Source organism: Zosterops lateralis (genome assembly GCF_965231275.1).
Source record: "Zosterops lateralis genome assembly, chromosome: 2".
Taxonomy (NCBI): Eukaryota; Metazoa; Chordata; class Aves; order Passeriformes; family Zosteropidae; genus Zosterops; species Zosterops lateralis.
Window position 1 is genome coordinate 42,505,379 of NC_139763.1, and position 22,787 is coordinate 42,528,165.

The window sequence follows — 22,787 nt, forward strand, 5'->3', positions numbered from 1 at the left end:
AAAATCTCCTCTTTATTAAAGCACAGTAAATCCAGGATAATCCTGACGGTTTCTATAAATTTATTCAGAACTACACGATGACAAAGGGATATCATTCTGTTTTCAGACAAAAAAACCCTTATTTCTTCTTAGACAAATTCATAAAGAGATCAGACAGGGTTTGTTTGGGGTTTTTATTATTTTGCTATGCTTTCAACATCTCAAATGACAAAAAGCATTATAGAGAATCTAATGCATTTCAATTTTCACATCAGCATGGCACATGTCTGCACATGTGAGCTTCTCTTCTGTATTTAATTGTCTAATCTCAGACTTTAGAAGCCATATGTACTAGTGAAGTATACATTTTCATGCCAGAGTTTCTAACTTGAATTAAAAGTGCACATTAGGTACTACTCACATTAGCATCTTGTCACAGTGCAGTGGAGCACAAATATCTCATGCTGTAGTGACAATCTAGAGCAATGACAAAGAGCTGCAGGTTCATCAGTGATTTCAAAATTCCTGGCCAGGAGATTGCAATGCAATGGCACTCCTTTCACTCAACTTCTTGGTTTATGAATAAATGCAACACTATTGATATTAATTTGAAGGGATTAAACTATTTTTCCATAATCATGGTAACTTCTGCTGAAAGCATGAATCTAACTTTGCACTATAGTGGGTACAGGCTGAACTGATTGATGTCATTTGTATCATCAGGATTGTACTAAAATTGTGTTTCTTTTCTTTTTCTCTGGAATTTGTTTCTCCCTTTTTGACAATAAATCATTGGTTTTTAGAGAACTATACAGAACATAGTTTTTACACAGGACATTTTTAAATTAAAATGGATCTGAGCTATAGCACATGCTTCTGAATATGCTCAGAAGGGATTTTGTTTCAGTTTCCTAAGGAAATGCACTTTACCAGCAGAACATTGATGGTGTGTGTGAAGGTATATTTATCCGTCCTTTTCCAATAGCTTTTAAACCATCAGCCAGTTTCAACCAAATTTAACTGAGCACTTCAGGTCTCAGCATATTAAGATCCTACATATTTTTTCTTTTAAATAGGCAGCTGAGAGAAAAAGAGAAGAGAAGGCTCTGTGGAAAAGGGTGAAACATGAGGTCAGTTCCTCATAGATATCAAAGAATTCACATTGCAAATGATGCTATGAATAACTCATTGGTTAGGAAAAGCACAAGAGAAAACTTCCACCTTATTGGACAGCAGAAAATCCAAATTCAAAAAAAGGTGGACTTTATTATTTTCACTGCTCAGAATTCTTTTTTAAAGTCACTTATCTAACTGCTGTATGCCTCCAAACCTAGAACAGGTAAATTTTTACAAAAAAGACTAGCACCAAAGAAGGAAGTAAGCAGAATACATATATTTATGGTCAACAACAGAATATTCAAATTTACATTGAAATTGCTTCTTAAAGCCAGAGGTATTTCCATCTGTGAGTATTGAGAGTTTTATCAGCTAGGTTCTTTTCATGATTAAAGTTATCCTTCTTCCCAGTTCCAGTAGTCTGTCAATATCAAGTTATCAGCACCTGGTTGACCCCTAAATTCAGCTGGAATCCACATGCTTTCCCATCCACTCCTTCCCGAACCCAGTTTGGTACTCGTGCTGACATATACCTATAAGATCTTGATCTTACACAAAAACTTCTTGTCAATCTAATTCTTAAAATGCATATCTAAAAGAGAAAAGACAGTCCCTGTCTTACATTATACATTACCTTTCTTACATTGTCCTTATATAAAGCAAATACTATCAATATTTATGTGAGCCTTATTTTATAACAAGAGCAATCTGAGAGGAAACTAGCTATTGTGCTTTACTCTGCCAGAGATCCAGATCATGTCTCAGATCTGCTAAAGGCCAGTTAGAGTATCTATTTACACAGACTCTGTGAATCTTGAATCCTTGCCACACTACACAACTGTTTTAACAGAGTACTTCTGGTCACACTCTACCGTGAAGTAATCAGGATAACGTCCAACCACTCAAAAAGAATGAGCAGGACCCGGGTGTCTAATATCTTTTCTGAGTGTCTTAATATCTCTCATACAAAATGGTGGCATCATTAACAGCATTTTACAAGAAAGAAAGCTGTTCTGCTTATGTTAGGAGTGAAGTAATATGTTTTTTAACAGAATAAGCAAGCAAAGGGCAGATAGAAAAAGTTCCTACAGAGGCCCTTTATATCTGCATCTGACTTACCTACATCATCTTCTGACAAAGATTAACACAAGCAGATCCTTGCTGATCAAGCTGGATGCTGCAGAACTTGGTTTCAGAACATGCTACACTGGTGACATAAAATACAAACATAGATGAATTGCTGTGCCTGCTGGCTGGCATTCACTTTGCTTACTGCTCCCACCTCCTGCTCCAAGCTGGCCGCATCCCACACTACCACATTGTATTGGCACTATGTCTGGGTTCCACTTAGTGTCTGAGCGACTAAAACACACAATTATTTTGTGTGGTTATTTTTCAGCTCAAAGTGTTCAGAATATAGGAGTTAGTAGTGCAGGCAATGGGAGCAAAAGGAAGCTAAATATAATGTGTGTTTGAAGTGAGACTGGAGATTTCATAGTGTTTAGACTATACTCTGCTTAACATTGAAAGAAGGGAGGAGGCCGCAAGAAGACTAATAGCTTCATGCAGGTCTCTGGAGGCAGTTGTCTGTTCTGCCAAAAGTGTATTGCATGGAGAGACAGTAGGAGAGGTCCAAAACATATCTATGAAAAGGGGCAAACACTTAAGCTGTGACCAGAGCAAGGGATGAGTCCCATTCTAAATCCTGCTCCATATTGAAGTGTCACTCAGCAGAACTGATGGTACCTTTAGGTATCCAAACCGTGGCTCAGGGAAATATTACCAATAGCACAGCTACTTTAGAATTCTGAAGGCTAAAAGTTAAATGCTGCATTACAGCAGTTAAGTGCCTTTCTGAACCTAGTCTTCAGTGAGCAGCCAGGTTTCAGTTCTCAGCGTCAGCTGATTTTTCTGTACTTTTATTTTCAAAGAATATAGTCAGGTCTTTTTCTTTCTTCAACAGCAGCTGAATTATTTTTCATGCAGAAAAAAGTAAAATTTTGCTCTAAGATTCAGAAATCTTGGTAAGAACAAAATATATATCCAGCTTAGAGTGTGAGTATTTCAAAAAGCAATGAACTCATGAAATCTGAATATTATCACAGGAAGTTGATTTTCAAACACCTTCTTGCTGCTGGATAGTGCTATGAAATGCCTTTTGAAAGCAAATTACTCATTTTCATCTTAAAAAAAATAAATAAAAATTCAGAGTCTCTCACACCTAAGTACTTTTCTGCAGACCAGCCAAAAAGCAGACATTAATTTAATTCACAGGTATTTGAAACCTCAAAATCTGCATTTGCTGAGGAGAGTTGCTCCTCAGCTCAGGAGTTTCAATGGTTTTTCTGTAAGCAATACTTGTGGATGGGTACAGCTTGATTTTTTTCTTTTTTGTCTTTTCAAACACATTGCAATTGGCTCTACAATAATCACAGCACAGAAATTTGCATAGACTTCAAAGTTTAGAAATAACTGGTTCATATGTAAATCATACAAATCAGTCAGATCACCCTGAATGACATAACTGGGGAAACTGCTATAGAGGAGTCATTAATTATAGCATGCTGTCTCCCTGACTGACTAGGACAGCTTCATTTTAGCGTAAGCGTACGTGGAATACAGCACATCAGAAAAGTGCCTTTTTGAGCTTTGATTGAGCCTAGTAGCTTCAGGACATATTACATTACTGCATTTTGTAACGTTTTCTGACAGCTTCAGCTTTACCTAAATGCGTGTTTTTGCATACATGCAAAAACCCCCAAAAGCAATATTCTTAAGGGCTTCATTACTGAACACTTGTTTTCCCCCTTCAGAAAGTCTAGGAGGAATAATATTTCATCTAGAAGGCAGATTTTGCAATGGTGAACTTGCAAATATAAATAATTGAGGAGAGAACTTCTTTGGGTAAAAGCCAGGAAATTTTACTTTCTTGTAACACTGCATTTGAAAACTGTTTTATGTATTTGACCTGTTTTTATAATCAAAATCCTTGGCTTTGTCAAGTATACAAGTGTAAATATTTTCTTTCTGATGCAAAAAAATCAGAGAAACTGTTTAAACAACTGGTCATCCTTAGAAGGATTGAATATGTTGAGACACGGTTTCTCTTTTATTTATAGGGGATTTCTTACCAAAGTAGCTGATATACATGGTCTGGTAATAATGTAAGAGTGTTCTTCCAAAGTTATATTGAATGTTCCTAAACTCACAGAGTAAGTCCATACACCATACATAGGTCCAGATCCTGTCATTTCTTGGCATAAAATAAAATTTGTCAAATATGAGCAGAATGAATCACTACTGAGACCACATCAGGGAACACACATACTTTCCACGTTTCCTGTGGATCCAAAGGAACTCCTCCCATTTAAAACCATGGAGTCATTCCTTAGCATGAAGATTTTGTGGGAGAAACTGCCAGGAGGAACCAACCAACTTAGCCAATTGGCCAAGGAAGCATGCTCTTTAAAAATGCTGTTACACTAGAACAGCCCATAGTTGGAAGAAGAAGAGGATTATATTTTATTTTTCACAAGCTTTACAAATGCACTAACAATCAACCTGCTGGATTAAAAATGGAAATTTCTACTTCCTTCCCATTTGGTGTTCAAGATGAGGGTGAGGTATATCCTTGCAATCCTGTAAATAGTCCATGATTGGAGAGAATTTTGAAAGGAATCCCTGTATTTAACTCTTGAGTATTGGCTACATCATCCAGCTTTCCACTCAGAAAGCTAACGTGTGCTCAGCAAAGGAATGGTGCACTGTCTGAGAAACTGAGGTACTGGCATCCTTAAATTATTTTCTGGATCTCTGTGCAGTCCGTCTACCTAATGACAGAAAAATTATTAAGTTTACCAAGCATAATTTTATTCATAGCCTAATTATCTCAAGAGTTTACGTAGGACTAGGATCACAGAATCATGGAATACATAAAAAGTTGGAAAGGACCCCTCAGGATCATTGAGTCCAGCTCCCGGCCCTGCACAGGGCATCCCCAAGAGTCACACCGTGTGCCTGAGAGCATTTTCCAAAAGCTTCTTGGGCTCTCTCAGGCCGGTGCTGTGACCACTGCCCTGGGGAGCTGTGCCAGGGCCCAGCCAGCCTCTGGATGAAGAACCTTTTCCCCATATCCAACCCAAACCTCCCCTGACACAGCTTCAGGCCATTCCCTCAGTCCTGTCACTGGTCACCACAGGGAAGAAATCAGTGTCTGTTCCTCCTCTTCCCCTCATGAGGAAGTTGTGACTGCAATGAGGTCCCCCCTCAGTCTCCTCCAGGCTGAACAGACCAAGTGACCTCAGTTGCTCCTCATACAGCTTCCTCTCCAGGCCCTTCACCATTCTTGTGTAATAAAATGCTTATGTATGGGGTCAGGTCAGAGTTTTAACTTGCATAATTAGAGTATCTTGACTAACTTCAGGATGTATCCCTACATTCTTTTACCAGAAAGCTAATCTGTGGAGAACTCCATGGTACAATTCTAGGGATTCCTGTCCCAAAATCCTCCACAGTTTAATTCTAGCATTTCTATCAAATATTCTATTTAAAAATCAAAAGGCACATAAGGATTAGTTGTTCATGCTTGTGATTTCAGAAGCAAAGGAAGAAGAAAAACCTTTAATTAAGAATTGTGTTCAATGTGCTAGTACTGAGGAAATTTCTCCTAAGCACAAAACTCATAATTTCTGATCACCCATCATAACAGTGATGCAACCAGGATCAGACTGAGATGTATCACAAAGCACACTACATAGGGCACACAAGATTATTAGATACCTTTGGATCACACATCCAAAGAGCTTTTTCTTTATTTTCATCTTTAATTAACTTCAGGACAATGACTAAACTTCAGCCCAATCAGTGACTATTTTTTGCCATATGCCTTTGACATTATCTTCTCCACATGTTAAAATTACTCCCTATTGATTTTTTTGTTGTTTGTTTTTATTACTGGGAAAAGCGGGTAGAGCTTAGCTGGTAATGATGGTTTTGTTCCTTTTGCTCTTGCTTTTCTTCAAAAATCTGCTCACTGTTTGATCCAAGTAATTAAATTTTCTTTTTCTCCATATTTTGACTGTTTTCATGAACGTTGTGCTATTGCTGATTTACTTTAATAATCAGGGTATCAAGAAAGTTCTTTTCAGTAGATTTCAACTGAAATTATGTCTGTATGTATCCAATTAGAACTACATAGAAATATTCACAAGATTTTGAATGCTCTATTGAAGTACTTCTCATTGCTTCAAACTGGCTCATCGAAGCTAAGAGCTCAGTTCTCTGCTTTTATAGCACAATCTGATATAAAAATGGAAGTACTTCATCAGCCATACTCAGTTGGGAATTTATGTTATAGAAGGTCAATTTGGGAATATTTGCTTATATCAACCAAAAGTACTATAGCTTTGTACTAGTGGCTTTGACTTTGTGCTTGAATTATATCAAACTAAAATTAAAAAAACTACATCCCTTTAAGCAACTCCAAGATTCCCACAAACCTGGGATAGTATATCTCATTAATATGATGAGACAAAACATGGTCATTTTAAATTTAATATATTCATATCCCAGAAAATATTTTTCTAGCAATTACAATGCATAGTTCAAGATGTTAATTAAATAATTAGAAAAAAATTAGGGCAATATCGTTGAACCCTAGGTAAGTTTTATAATGTAACAAAAAAAAGGACACATTTACTATCTGATAACAAACTGTGCAGCACTAAGAAAGAAGAGGAAATTTTAGCTATTGTTCTTGCCCCACTGAGATGTCCTTTTCCAGTATCCCTGACTTTGAAAAATGAGAAACATGGCAAGTACCTTTCTTTTTAATGCCTACTAGAATTTGAGGCATTTTTCTTACTAATTTAATTATCAGTTGTTTTCCAGTATATGCATAATTCTGGAAGGTGTACTAATATTGGCCCTCTATTTAGCAGATGAGAAACCAGGAAATATTACAAGCCATTTATAAAGGAATTAAAGTATATAAACCCCTAAAAGTTAAGCATCAGGATTTTTGAACACTGCCTATGGACATTACTCTTATCTATAATTTGCCTAAGTTACACAACATGTAATTGTGAAAGTGGCCATATGAAAATAATGACTGGAAGTCTGTAAGAGATTACAGCAGGAGGTCGCACATCAAATAATAAATAACTGTTGGAGAGGTGATTTGGGGAATTTCACAGTTTCCCTACAGAAGTCAAGAGCAAAAAAAGACAAGGACAAAATGTTCAGCTGTTTACTTGGGTGAGACTGAAGCTCTATTTACAGAGGAAAAGAATAGCCTCTCCTATATTTAGGAAACCAGGAAAATTAGTTATCAGATGATCTGAATACAGAAAAACTAAATTTAGAAAACCACTTGTAAAGTGGCAATCACAAGATATTTTGTGTAAAGCTTATTTTGTAATCTCTTGATTCACTTCTGAATGACACTTAAAAGATTTTTTTTTTACAAAATAAAATGTTTGAACACTCAGATATAAATATTTAAATGTTCTTAAATCCTGTTTTACCTGTCAGAAACATAATTAAATTCAAACAAGCTGGGTGGAAATGAAAATTTATTTGACTTAAAATCGTGCAAGCTGAGAAAATACTCCAGGATATGAGGATTTACATCCCATGTGATATTACTGAGCTGAAAAATCTGCCCTGCAAAGTTTGGGGAAGAATATTTATCTTTCTCGTCTGTTTTTAGAGTTATCCCACATTAAACAGAATTTGAGGTACAGATTCCATCTGTTACTTTCCTAGCATTTCAAGGACTAACACTAAGGTGAAGAATCTCTAAAATAATTTTTTCCATCCGCTCCCAGAACATGAAAAGTTTTCTATTACACAGAAACAAAGAAGGAATGTCACAGCTGTTAGGCCTTCAAACACCACCACTTTGTCTGGAATGTAAACTTTAAGACACTCTTAATAAAAAGTAGCTACTCTCCTTTCTTCCCAGAGAAAAAAATCTAAACTGCCTCTCACTTTAAAGAGTGTGTGCTCATTTCTTTCAGCCTCGTGCTCCCTGTGAGGAAAAAAAGCTGCTGTAGAGAAGTGGGTTCAGTATTGCCCAGCTACAAATCATAAATAGAAAGGGGAGTCCTTGATAATCTGGAAATCAAACCCCCAGACAAGCAGAAGGAAAAACTCTGAGAGAAAGAGACCTGCCACAGCAGGAGATAATGACCAAATCGTGCACGTAGACGTTTTGTGCAGCAGTATCTGGATAAGAAAGTGATGTGAAGAATGGTCAAAGTCAGTCCTACTTGCAACACCCACGAAGTTTGAAATGCAGACTATATACCTGAGAGCATTCTTGCTGATTGCCTATGATTCACCATGCCGACCAAAAAAGCACCTGAGAAGAAAAGCAGTTCTCTTAGAGAGAGAGAGAGCAGCAAAACTGCTCTGATCACTCACAAGTACCTCTCCTTCACTGTCTACTGGTGTGTGAATTGTTTCACTGACTTAAAAAGGGCATGAATCAGAGTGGTGGAAAGGGCTGTGGGATGTCTTATTTGTGCGGTGTCAGCAACAACACACTCATGAGAAAGAAATAAATGCATACATAATATTGGTTGTCTTGGTTGATGATAAGTTATGCAATAATTCGAGGTGACAAGTGACAACAGATTGACCCAGCTTGTTCCTGTTCCTCTAAGAAACCTGGAGTCAAGATGCAAAAGACACTCTGAAGTTTATAGTAAGGTGGTCACTAAATGTGATCATTATCTGAATTAGTTGATAATGGCAATCTCCCAGAAACAGCAGGCAAGGATATATAGATTCCTCCCAGCTGTTTTCCCATGTAACTGATGAATTGTCTGGGCTGCATATTCACAGTGACAAAAGGGTAGGAACTAGGTAGATTAGTACTAAAAGGAGGGCATTTTTACTAGAGAAAGAAATAAAATTGTAGGATTAATGAAGCAGGAAAGCCCAAGTTTGATGGCTTTGCCTACTTGTTAAGCCTCATCATATTCCTATATTAAACATTTTTCAGGTAAATTCCAATGGTAGAATTTCATTACTAGCCTCGGCTGTTGGGAAAAAATGCTAAGGAATATCCTTAGAAATGAAACAAGATTTTTCAGGTTGCTCATGTTCTTGGGCCTTCTCCATGAAAATCAAAAGACCAAATAAAAAGTGCTGGGTTTTGAAACAAAACATTGACTCTGATTATTTGCAATAAGCTGGTAGCACCATGTCAGAGACAGCTGACAAAATACAGTCATCAAGGCACTGAGGAATGTAAAGCCTGCTTTAAAGAGGGGCTGTTTTCTGATGACCCTGCAGCCCAGTACAAAGCAAGATGTTAATTTTCTAGGATATAATATAATATAATATAATATAATATAATATAATATAATATAATTTTGCTTATTCTCCTTTTTAATGTCATGATGTGAATTAAGCACAAGATGGACCACAACAGACAGTAAAATTAATTCTGTATGAACCATATGCAAGTATGGAGATTGAAAGGAAATATATTTAACTATTTCTTTGAGTTCTAAAGGGAAGAAGGATATCAGATCTTTATGGTATCCCAGCAAGGATCTAGTCTGACACATTGCTGGGTTTCAATAATCAACCACAATGTCTTGGTGATATATTCAGTGTAGCACAGAAGCAGAGTGATACTTTAAAAATAGTTCACCATCTATTTATAGGATCCATAAATTCCCACCACATTATGTGGGCCCAAGTCATGTGAGATCACCCTACAGCTCCATGTTACATTTCCTCCTTTCTGGTCTTTCAAATACTCTTGTTAGGTTTTCAGAGAGCTACTTGTAAATATAAGTACCATATATAAAATATTTAACAGATGCTCAAGTGCACCTTGGGATGATGACTATGGTCTGGAATGACCTGTTTATGGGATGTGTACCCACATTTCTGCTGAGTATTGCACTTGCAGTTTTTAGAACTGCGTAGCTGAGAGTAAATATTCATAATTTTATTTTATTTCCCTTTTAATCTCTTCCTCATAAGTCCCTACTTATAGACACAAAACATAAAAACAGAGGGATCCTCACTAATGTCTGTATGTCCTACTTCCAAGACACTACAAGAGAAACATAGTGAAGTGATTAAAATAAAAACAGTTAGGGGAATTAATGTTTCTATGAACAAGGATTCTTCTCAACATTTTGTCTCTGAGTTGTGCACTAAAGGAAAACATGGTCCAAAGTACTAGCACTGGAAGACTACATGATATGAAGTCAAGTATATAATTTCTGAGAGAATGCTTTACTTATTAAAACAGACTAGTCCTGTGTAAAAGAGTCAGCTTTCTTCCTTCTTCACACTCAGATCCACGTAAACATGAGAAAATCTGAAATTTGTATGAAAGATCTAAAATTAGACACATTGTCTTTTCCCTGATAGAAGGATGAACTGCAGCAGCAAATTGCCTTTATGACACTTACTATTGTAATATTATACTTTAGGTACTGTAATTTTTAGAAAATAATTCCAGTGGAAAGTAAGGACATTGTAGCATTGGTATGAAAGAAGCAAGTGCCAAATAAAAGACAATTTGTCAAGTGTAAGCTGGTTATTTGTTCACGCCTGCAGGAAGCAGATCAAACCTAATCTATTAAAATATTTCTGACTATCAGATTTACTTTTTCTTTCATTTAGAGATAGACTGTATGTGAAATTTGCTATTAAATCTTCATTTAACTTACCATGAATTTTAGGTTGATGTTCAAACCAGAAATACTGTCTACAACCATATGGAAATATTTTTAATAACTTGTTCCTCATAAATTCTCAGCAGGTAAGATGTTATTCAGATTATTTTTTTTGTTTACCCAAAACTGAGCAAGAAAATTCATTTTGTGTAAGGCTGACTAGTATCTAAGACACAGCAGGTCTATAAATGAGAAAAAATAAAAGAAGATATTAACAAAGTAAACAATATAGTCTAATATTATTTTCTTTTGCTCCAAAATTTTGCCAGAGTAATTTAAACCCCAGCAATTTCAGTTATCTCTATGAACTACTGTAATTGTATTGATTTACAGTTCTTACTTTCTCAAGTAAAGAAATCATTCTTTTATGTGTCATCTTTTAGAGCTGTCAACAGCCCTTGAAAGTGCTGATCCTATATCATCCTCAGTGGGCAGAAGTGCTCTGCAGTATGCACTAAAGCCCCTGTCCCTGATGCACACTTCCCAGCTGTTGGCTAAGATCAAGTGCATGATCTTTTCTTATCACTTTATTGTCTGATACATCCTCAGTTTAAAGATTTCATATTAAATGGATTTGGAAGGAATGGGAAGGAGTAATCATTCCCTCCATCCACTCCATGCATCAACCCAAAAGTGCAGTGCTTCCAGCTATTATGGTCACATCGTGACTGCATGTCAGAATGTGATATCTGTGCATAAAACCACCCTGTGTGCTTTTGTCTTTTTTCAGGTGGACTCTGGATCAGTCATGCTCCCACAGATCTTCTGGTGATGCAGTCAATCAATACCACCACTCAGCTGAGGGCCTGATGCAGCCATGCTCTCCATGGACAACTCCTGAAGTCTCAGTCTGAGTCACAGGGCATATGGGGGCAGGTTTGTAACCAGGACTGCTCTTGTACCTGCTGGTATCATTTGTTCCAATTGACTGTCACAGTCTTTCTAAAAAAAAAATAGGGCAATCTTGATTGTACTGTTGACCGCACTGATCCTGAACACACTTGCAACTAGACCAAGGAAAGGATTTTTGTAGTTCTCCCTCAGCACACCAAGTTCGCCTTTAAGCAAATGAAAGAAGCTCTACAGCTTGTAAAATAAGATGTCAGTCCTTTCTGGATGAAAAATAAAAACAACAAACATTCATCATGAACCTCAAAAGACCACACAGATTGGACTGAATGACAATATGACCCTTGTCTCTAAGTGAAAAATGACTGAAGTTATTGCTGGCTAAGTCAGAAAATTCAGTAAAAGGAAAATATATATAATGCTTTTTAATGGCTACCTGGCAGTAAATTCGTATTTAAGTTATTCCATTGCCATTTGTCTTTATTTGATCAAGCCACCTGATTTATAAAACATGCTGGAATACAATTTATGTACAGCAATATAATCCACCTAGTGGTCTGGTTTCCAGAACCGCAAGGATAAACACTCTCAAACCATAAAGGCACTCTCAGTGCCAGATATCCATTTATAATGCCTGCAGAACGATGTCTCATCCTTAGCATCTCCGGTATGGATGAACTGTCAACTACTCTACCACAACCTCTTTCCAAACCTTTTAAAAGTAAGGAAAGTCTGTTGTATCCAAAACACACAGGTCTTTCACCAGATGGGAGATGTGTCCTCTATGCAACAATATTATTCACCTTGAGTGAAGAAGACAACTGGAATACCAGTGTGAATTCAGCACTGCTTTAAAAAGACAGCCTTGGCAAGCTTGTACAAAAAATGTACAAAACAATGCTGCAGAAATACTCCTTTGTACAAGATGACTCCAGGAAGTGGGTTCTTTATTATAATGAGCCCTTTACAACCCATCCATCTTGTTCCCATTCCTATATCTTGTTCTACCTATAGGACTCCTGACTGGCTGTGTGGACCCACTTACAAATGGTGAGATCAGTGACATTGCTGCTGCTAGAGATGGAACAAAAATAACTGCTGGGCACCTATTATGATAAGAAAAAGGTGAAGAAATGAAAAAAAAAAATTACAAAGAAAACTCACTTAGCCAAGACTGAAATTCTGAAGCACAGGAATCAGCCCCTCTTCCCCCTCCTCTCTCTCACCTTACAGTTGTCAAGGGCACTGAAAGACAAGCTGAACCAGAAAGAATTTCACTATCACTAGATTTCTTCATTCAGAGGAAAAGCATTAACAAAATGCTTTACATATTATCGCTCCCATTTAAATGTATATATTCCCTCTGTAGTAGTTGAAAATGTGAAAATTTTAACACTATTACTTATGGACATAGGTGTACAAGAGAAAAGAAATTTCTTCAATATTATGGGTTTACCATAATGATCTTGCTATATTATCATTTAATGGCTAATCACATACTACTGAATGAGCAAGCAAACCCCTTATGCACTGCATTTTATTTGTTTATTTTTTGAATGCCTAAATACCAAGTGACAACTAGAGATGGTTATTAAAGGAAGCTATTTCATTACTTACTCACCTAATAAGTTGATTTTTCTCTTTCTCTCTCATACAAGTTTTAAAATGAAAATAATGTTCCAAGGAGAAAAGTCCATAATATGAGCTAAGCAAAAGTTGGATATCTTACTTAGAATACAGTACAGTCTTACAAAGGCTGTGTTTCATTACATGTTTATCCTTTTTGCTCTGTAAATGAAACAGTTTTATTTTCTTTTATTTAAAAAGGAAAAAATACAGCATACAAAACAAAAAAGTTGTGGAGATGAGACTTTTGTAAATAAGGTGGGATACAATAAAAATCAGCTTAAATGCTGCAGATTGATTTTACTCATTGCTTTGATCAAAACTGGAAAAGTTAATTTTGCTCCCTTTATCTGATTAATTGGAATCACCATCTGATCAAGGAAGAGGATTGTCCTGCTCCACTCTGCACTGTCGTGGCCTCACTTTGACTCCTGTGTGCAGTGTTGGGCAATGCAAAATAAGAAAGATATAAAGTTATTAGAGAATGTCCAGAGGATGGTGAACAGGTGGTGACAGGGTCTGGAGAGGAAGCTGTATGAGGAGTGGCTCAGGTCACTTGGTCTGTTCAGCCTGGAGGAGACTGAGGGGGGACCTCATTGAAGTCACAACTCCCTCATGAGGGGAAGAGGAGGAACAGACACTGATCTCTTCTCTGCAGTGACCAGTGACTGGACTGAGGGAATGGCCTGAAGCTGTGTTGGGGGTGGTTTAGGTTGGATATTAGAAAAAGGTGAGCCCACTTCATCCAGAGGGTAGCGAAGCACTGGCACAGCTCCCCGGGGCAGTGGTCACAGCACCAGCCTGACAGAGCCCAATAAGCTTTTGGACAATGCTCTCAGGCACATGGTGTTATTCCTGGGGTGGTCCTATGTGAAACCAAGAGCTGGATGGGATGATCCTTGTGGGTCACTTTCAACTCAACATATTCCATGGTTCTAAATCTCTCACTAGCTTTTTATGAAAGTTTCTTCCACTGACCTGAGGCTTTTTTTCCTCAATAAAATTTCTATTTATTCAAGATTATTTTTGAGCAAGACTGTGTTTTTACTGGATTATACAAGCACAGAAGTAGATACTTCCATGTTCTAAAAATGACAAACATAATCCTGCATATAAAATGTGAATCCTGCCCATTTTTACATGCTGATTTTCAAACAGTAGCATTACAATGACAACCAGTCACATTTTCATGGCATCATAAGGTTGGAAAAAATGTCTAAGAGTCCAGCTACTACCACAGAACCACCGCAATTATTTTTCTCAATTGTTGGGTCTTGAAATCTGTGTAATTTGATAAAAATGTGGGGCTTGGTCCACAAGAAAAATTAAACCTGAATTAATTACAAGTTTTTATTAGTCACAAATTAGCCAAACAGATCTGATTCAGAACCAAGAGAACTGAATATAAATATTTGGTATTGATAATTGATAATATAAAATTGAGAAGCAATGCAATTTTTACTTCAGTGAATGTTCCTGATATTTTGTAGGTGCTTGAGCTTTCCCATATAGATTTCTGTTGCAAAGTCCTTGTTGCTGTATCTTAAGTCCCAATAAAGGACTTATCAGCTTCTTCTAGGTCCCAGTTAAGTTACTTCTTTTAGCATGAACAGTAAGTTTAGTCTATTTCTAGAGATAGTAAAAGAAAGTATTTTAAATCACTCAAGAGGAAAAGGAAAACCATTCAAACAATGCTTTTGATATCAAATCTGGACAAATTTTGGCTTCACAATCTTCAGAGGCTTCTGTACCCAGAATGATTTGATAGCAAACTGTTCTAATTGGAAGAATCAAAACATTGGGAAAATGACAGCATGTGAAGTACAATAAATGAAAATTTTGTGGACTGCTTATATTCATTCCCTACTCATTTATGGGCACAAAAGAAAAGTGAAGAGGGAGCTGCAGACATCAAAATCAAGTGCAGTCTATTCTGGGAACCATTTATTTTGTAAGTAAAGGTATAATTAAATAATGACTTCATTCCAGCAGGATCCCATGATAAGAATCAATAGGCAGGCCACTGATCTTGCATTAATTTGGCCTTACATTGTCACTAAATCTTGTCACAGCCACACTTTCATGACACCCTGAATTAACCTCGACTATAACCTTCCCTTTAAAATAGAAGCTTTTTTTTTTACCTTCCCCTTTCCAAAGGCTTCAATGGCTGCTTCCTGGCATTAATGGTATTCAACAGAATTCACATATACAAGACATGTTATTCCATTTTAAAAGGTGTAACAGGTGTAACAAGCCTTGCCCAAAAGTATCTTCCACATAGAACCATTAAATGAAACTCTTACATGTTTAACTTATCCAAGCCTTTGCTGGAGAACAACTTCCTGTTACTTTAAGCCTTGCATACTCCTTGGAAGTAAATACTGCCTTTTGATTTCAGTCATAAATCCAAAAAAGTGCTATTAAAAAAAATACAGACACACAGAGAAAATAAACTGAACATGACTAATATGCTGCAATATTACTTTCAAACTTGTGGCCTTGCCACATGTATTTTTTTCATGTGCAAAGAACCTTCTGATCTTCAAGTCAATGATCAGCACCTGCAATACATTTTCCTTGTACTTAGATTGTATCTGCTGCCTGGGACTCTCTGCTCTTGCAAATACAAAAGGCTTCCCACTCCTTACAACTCTTTACAGATTAATTAAAAAAATGAAATGCTTTAGAAATTTTTGTGGATACTATTCTATGGCTTTAAAACCATATGAATGCAAACATAAAGCAGCTCCCTGTGCAAATGATACAGTAGGATTTATGGAGAGACATCATTTTCACTTCAGGGTTTGTTAGGAAATGTGAAGCTGCAGTGAATCCATACCATCCTGGAAATACGAAATGTGCTCTTTCAATCTTGTCTAAAGCTTTCATATTATGTAACTTCTTCTCTGGTGATGCTTCATTAAATTGTACAGAAAACTCATTGTCTGCCTTCTGAAAAAGTCAATACAATAACTGGATCATTTCATAAAAAGAATCAGTTTCAAATTCTTTGCTTTCCTGGAGGATTAAAGCACTCTGGCTTCTGAAGCTCAATGTGCCCTTGCTGCCTTCTTGGTCCAATATCCAAGGAGAGTCTTATCTGCACATTACAGCTCACCTTCAGCCTGGTGCCAGAACTGTTCTCTCTAAGATACTGGATTGTTCTCTGTCTTGGACTAAGCAATGGCACAGCCAGCTGACTACCAAAAAGGTGCCTTAGTTTTCAGACTCAGCATGGTCCCTGAAGCTCAGCATTCAGACTGTGAAGGCAGTAGCAACAGAGCAGAGATGACAGGAAATTTAAGATCTTTATATTTAATTGCTCTTTTATGTTCCTGTATCTACATGCTGTGAAAAATGTAAGTGCAAAACCTGTTGATGTAATTTTTCACATCATAATATCCATATCAAGGAACTCATCAGTTTTTTTCAATGGATTGGTTTGGGTGGGACCTTTGGATTGGATCATCTATTTCCAAACTCCATGCCATGGGCAGGACACCTTCCACTACATTGTGTTGTTTAAAGCCCAGTCCAGGCTTGCCTTGAACACTTTCAGTGATGCAGCACCCAGAAGTTCTCTGGCAAGTTCTCCGTTCCACTGACTCACCACCTGCACAGTAAAGTAGCTCTTCCTTAGGTGTAACCTAAACCTACCCTTTTTCAGTTTAAAGCAAATTCCCTTGTGCTGTCACAGGCCCTTGGAAAAAGGCTCTTTCCAGCTTTTCTGTCGGTCCCTTTTCAGTACTGGAAGGTTGCCCTAAGTTCTCTTGGAGTCTTCTCTTCTCTAGAGTGAGCAACCTCAAATTTCTCAACCTATTCTCACATGGGAAATGCTCCAGCTCTCTGATCATTGACCTGGCCCTCCTCTGGACTTGTTTGACCAGGTCCACATCCTTCCTGTGTTAGCAACCTCAAAACTGGACACAGTACGCCAGGTGGGATCTCACAGAAGTAGAGTGGAAGGGGAAATGACCTCACTTAATCTGCTGATCTCTTGCCTCTGGTGAGAAGTGACAGACCTGAGGAAATGCCATTAAACTCTCTCAGGGGAGGTTTGCGTTGGATATTAGGAAAAGGTTTTTCATTTGATTCTTTTGATACAGCCCAGAATGCGTTCAGCTTTCTGGTCTGTGAACGCATATTGCTGGCTCATGTTGATCTTCTCCACAAACACTCTGTGTTCTTCTCAGCAGGGCTGTTCTAGATGTATTCTCTGCCCAGCCTGTATTTGTGCATGGGATTGCCCCAACCCAGGTGCAGGACCTTTAACTTGGCCATACTGAACTTCACAAAGTTCACACAGGCTCACTTCTCAAACCTGTCAAGGTCCATCTGAATGGCATTCTTTTCCTTCAGCACACTGGCTGTACCACTCAGTCTGGTGTTTTAATACAACAATTAGTAGGATTATATTCCTTGTTAATTATATGTTTTGCTTTTCTGAATTCAAGATCACTCAGATATGAGAGGAACCAACAGCTCAACCAGAAACTCTACAAAATGCACAACATTCTTCTTTTTTTAGAAAATTGCTGCCAGACAAATCTGCACTTATTTCTGTCCTAATCTTCATTCATATGGATTAATGCCTGGGTTTTTATGACCAAAGAAAAGGTTTATCTTTGTTACTTAACTGGACAATGGTTCTATAAAATTCAGTTTTAGAGGTTCAATAAAAGCATGATAGTGAGTAGTAAAGCTTAATCTACTCCACAGTATTATCTAACATCCATATAAAAACATAAGAAAGCTTTAGGGAGAGTTTGAGTTGACAAGTCAGCTTTACAATATGCTTTGTCCATTTTCCCATTTCCAGACATCCAAACATAGAAGGACAGGTTTTCTCAGTACTTAGCTGATATTCTGTCCTTGTAATAGACCAGACAGGGCAACTAAATAAAGCAAAACCAGATGACATTGACATAATGTTGATAAACTAGATTGCCTGCGTTTTCATCTTCACAGCAGACCAGGGTATCCAGTAACACCAGAAGAACCAAGCAAGAACAAAATGGATTTATTTCCCCTAAAGAGGTACCACAAGAGTATTCCAAGAAGTGCATTGAATCCCATTTTCTTTTTAGTTTTGACATGATTGTATGGTAGAGGAGATACAGATGGGGGCTGTATACTTATACACAGAACTGCACTAAGACTTATAAAAAATATTCCATGTTCCATAGTGGCAAACTAACTACCTTTTTTTTTTTTTTCTGTAAGCTAATGAGACAGAGCTAATATCTGCTTGTCCTTCATTCCATAATACAGTTATTATAAAACCACTATTCAAATTACAGTCACATCTTATTAGACAACAGATGGTCTTATCTAAATTGGTTGGTTAATTCAGGTTCATGATTTTGTATTAATAAAGTCACAACAATGAATCAAACCCTCCTAGAACTGCTCATGAAGTCAGACGTGTGGCAGCCAGTGGCTGCTATTCAGCAAGAAGCAGAAAACTTGAGGAAAGATCACTTATACCAAATGTGTTACTTCAGCTCCTTATGAATCCTCATTATTGTGCCCTTTAAATGCATTTCTTCTGCCACTGACACTGCCAGAGTCATTTCTCCATTGTTATGTGAAAGGCAAAAAGGCAAAAAAAGGCAATTATAATAGGAAAACCTGTGAAACTGATATGTTGTTTGACTTTGGTTTTATAGAGAAGATTTATGCTCACAATAAAGATTTCATATCAAACAAGCTTTTCTAAATATATAATAATTCTTTTGCTATAATCTTTCGGTTAACAAAATATTTTTAAAAGGATGAACTACAGACACCTGACTACAATAACTTTCTGATTGTCATATGCAGAAGTTTAAAGTTTTTGCAACATGCTTTTATTTTTAGTCTGAGCATTTATGTGAAACTGAGCACAATAACTTATGCTTCATAAACTCTATTTTAAAATTCACATTCTTATCTCCATTATCCTTGTTTGGCAGATACAAAACTGAACTACTCACTGAAAACAATATGGTGCAAATCTGCCCTTTATCAGGAGACATAAAGGAAGGGCCTAATTTCCAGTCTTGCATAAGCTCTCCTTCCTGCAATGCCTTTTTCCTTGTGATCTGAAGATCAGTTTCTGAAATAGTTGTACTGGCCTCTTCACAGGGCTTATATACCTCTGGGGCCCCTTATGAGAGCTAGAGCCCTCCTGCAAGCTAACATGCAGTTTCCAGTGCCTGGAAGCTACTTAAGGCAAGCTTTTCCTATGAAGCAAATACAGTAGCTGTAGAAGCAGGCTAACTCAACACAACAGCTGATTTAAAAAAGCTGCAAGCCCATGACAGAAAACCTAAGGCAAACGCTGCTAGACACTGAAATGCCCCAAATGCACAGCCGGCTCACTTTGTATGCAGCAGCCAGTGTCTGGTTTATGGCACAAATTCGATGGCCATGCTCAAATAAGACCAGCAACAAGCCTGGACTTCTCACACCTGAATAAAAAAAATAAATAAGGCTAATTCTTAATACAAGTCAATATTCCATTTGTGCTTAGGGAGATTCCAGACAGTGAACCAGTTGTGCTCAGAACAATCTGCCCTGACTGAGGTCTCACTGTGGAATTGTCAGCAGTTTGCTCTATGTCAATGGACTACTGTTTTGGGGGACCCCTTTCCCTAGGATGACATGACCTATTGCTGAAAGCTTGAGGTTGAACATACCTAGAAGTTAATGGCAAGAGTGGTGGTGATGCAACCATCTTCATTTGGTCTGGAAAATAAAGATGTGATTGAAATCACACCTTCAACATGCAGTAATATTTCTTGATTCAGAGATAAGCAACCTGGAAGCAATTGCAAAAATAATTGAGAAATGCTAAGAGAAGAATTAGAAAAATGCCTAACGAATGGTCCACCCAGAATTTCTGAGGACTAGGAGTCTTAGAATCCCAAGTGACAATATCTTCCAAGCCACTAAACATAACAGCTATGCTATACACACATAACAAAAATTACATCTCATAAGCATTCTGTGCAGAACAGAAACAGCTGTAATGAAAGGAGATGCAGGTTTTGAAAGAGAACTGCATCTCTCCTGGTAACACTCACAGGCTACAGGTATAACAGGAAGTCCTCACACCGACAGAAGATGTAAACCACGAAAAGCAACAGCAAGTTTCTAAGAATGAAATCCTGACTCATGTGGATTTGAGAGGAAGACATCACGTGGCCTCATGGGCCAGGTGACAGACAGACTACCAGGTCCATTTGGAAATTCACCTAAGCTGTTAAAAAAGAGCTCTGCAGTTAAATAATTAAAGCAGAAGTCCCTCCTGAGTCAAATGGGAATAGATCCTGAGTACTGAAAAAAGCAGTGCTGTTATTTCTTAAACTCATGAAGATATGAAGTTGCACTCTAACCACCTACACCACCCCCACCACTCCTTTTTTTTTTTTTGTTTCTTAGCACAGATTACTGGTTTTCATTGACATAATGATTTATTTGCATTAGATTTCAGAAGGGAAGATGTCATGTGCATGAAAGAAAAAGGAATTTCGAGCCCACATAGTACAATTTTTCATTTACATTAGACAATGCATATGACACCTAATAAAGAAGATAAAAAGGCACATCTCTTTGTTGAAGTGAAATACACTTACATTTCAAAGAAGAGAAAAAGGATTTGCAAATTTTGCACTTTGTCTGGAGGGTGCTACTGTATATATTTAGTTCTTCTCATTTAACAGGCCCAATTTTTTTTTAGTTCTCTGGCATGATAGCAGTTCCCCTCTAATATTATTTCATTTAAATTTGATTTTCTTTACACTTGATGCCAAGTTTTGTGCTTTTTTGATTATCTGTAAATAATGAGGACAAGGTGGGTGTTAAGAAGAACAGATGATAATTTACAAGCTATCCAGAAAATTGCAGCTCCTAATGTATGCAAAAAAATGAGGAAGGTATGTAGACCAAGATTTTTAAAAAACCCCAGTTAAATAACTAAGAAGTTGCCACAAAGTTGAGTCTTTCACTAATTTCAAACTGACCAGGCATCTAACAAATCTTACTAAGTAGCATAGAACAGACTGCTTACTCTTTCTGAAATCTAGGTAACTAAACGTAGGAATCCAAATTTGTGGTTAAGACCATCAGTCTTGTATAATAAAACAGGAAACACACCAACAACCCCAACGTTTACCAGTAAGCAATTTTTATCCATTGGAAAAGACATTGACTGGTTTATAGAACTCAAAACAGGACTATCATTTAAATATGTGAGGAAATCAAAACAAAGAATGACACATGGAAACCCCCCATGACAACTGAGAAAATACTTCATATTAAGTATCACATAGAGAAAGACTACTTTAGTCTAAATGATTCTCTGCTGTTTTGTCCTGTAAGTGTACAGTGTCCAGTGCAATAGGCAAATGCAGAATCATTAACAGAATCAACAGCCTTGAAAGCTTTTATGCTTTTAGAGTGCAATGAACTGTAATATAAAACAGGCTACTATAATGCACACAGGTAAGATGTTTTTGAGTGATACAACCATTTATGATGCCACAAATTTCATAAAAATCCCTGAAAAATGAGAGAAATACAGCAGTAGAAGTGATTGCATATATAGGGGGTAAGTGATGAGTGACAGTAGTATGGTTATGTCACAAGAAGGAAAAAGGTAGTTTTCAGAGAAGTGAAACTGTTACAGTGTTGTAGGGTGAGTGGTATGGCTGCAGTGCGTGCAGGCTTATGGAGGTGGCTTTTTTTGTCTAGAACCTCTTTCACCTCTTTTTGTCCAAATTAAAGAACCCCTCCCCTCTTGCCTGCTCAAGGCCCTGAAACCAAGGAGATCTCCTGTGAAAAGCCCTCCTCAGGTTCTCCAGCAGAACCAAGACTTCCAAATGCTTTTTTGAGTACTCTTTCCTTGCTGTTTTCACACATCTGGTTCACACATAAGAAGCTTTTGGGGTGAGGCATAGGAAGGTTAGTGGTCTTTGTGTTTTAAGGTGGCAGTGGGCCCCTTAGGCACCAGGCCTTTATCTATAAACATTTTTAGAATTATTTTCAAACAGCTAAAATCAGTGTATAATAACCGTTTTCCCAAGCACAAATAAATTAAACCCACGTGACAAAATTATTGCAAATAGTTTTCTTCATGTTTTGAATCCATCCTGTGATGCCACAATTTCTCCTACCAAGCTTCTCTTATCTCTGTTTACCTTGTATCTTTCCTTTTGTTTCATGATTTTTCTACCCTTTTTAGACTTTCCTCATTTCTGCCAATACCTCATGCAAATAAGCCACTTAATCAAATTTCTTAACTTCAAAGAATTCAATTTTTAACATGTATTTCTCTTATATTAATGCAGTTCCCATAAACTACAATTTAATTTTTTAATTTGATACTGAAAATATCTGTGATAATGCGCTCAACATACATCATAACATGATGTTATTATTAGTTTGAGGAAAAAAGTAGAGTAGTTGATCCACAACATCATTTTTTCTTCCCCTGTATCTTTACAAGGCTATTGGCTGAAAAGC

The 22,787-nt window shown here is 37.2% G+C and overlaps 1 protein-coding gene across 1 annotated transcript in view; it reads right to left on the bottom strand.

Annotated features, from left to right (window-relative positions):
• GPC6 (glypican 6) overlaps positions 1–22,787 on the bottom strand; it is a 728,411-nt gene that overhangs the window by 193,030 nt on the left and 512,594 nt on the right. The gene's annotated exons all lie outside the window — the stretch shown is intronic.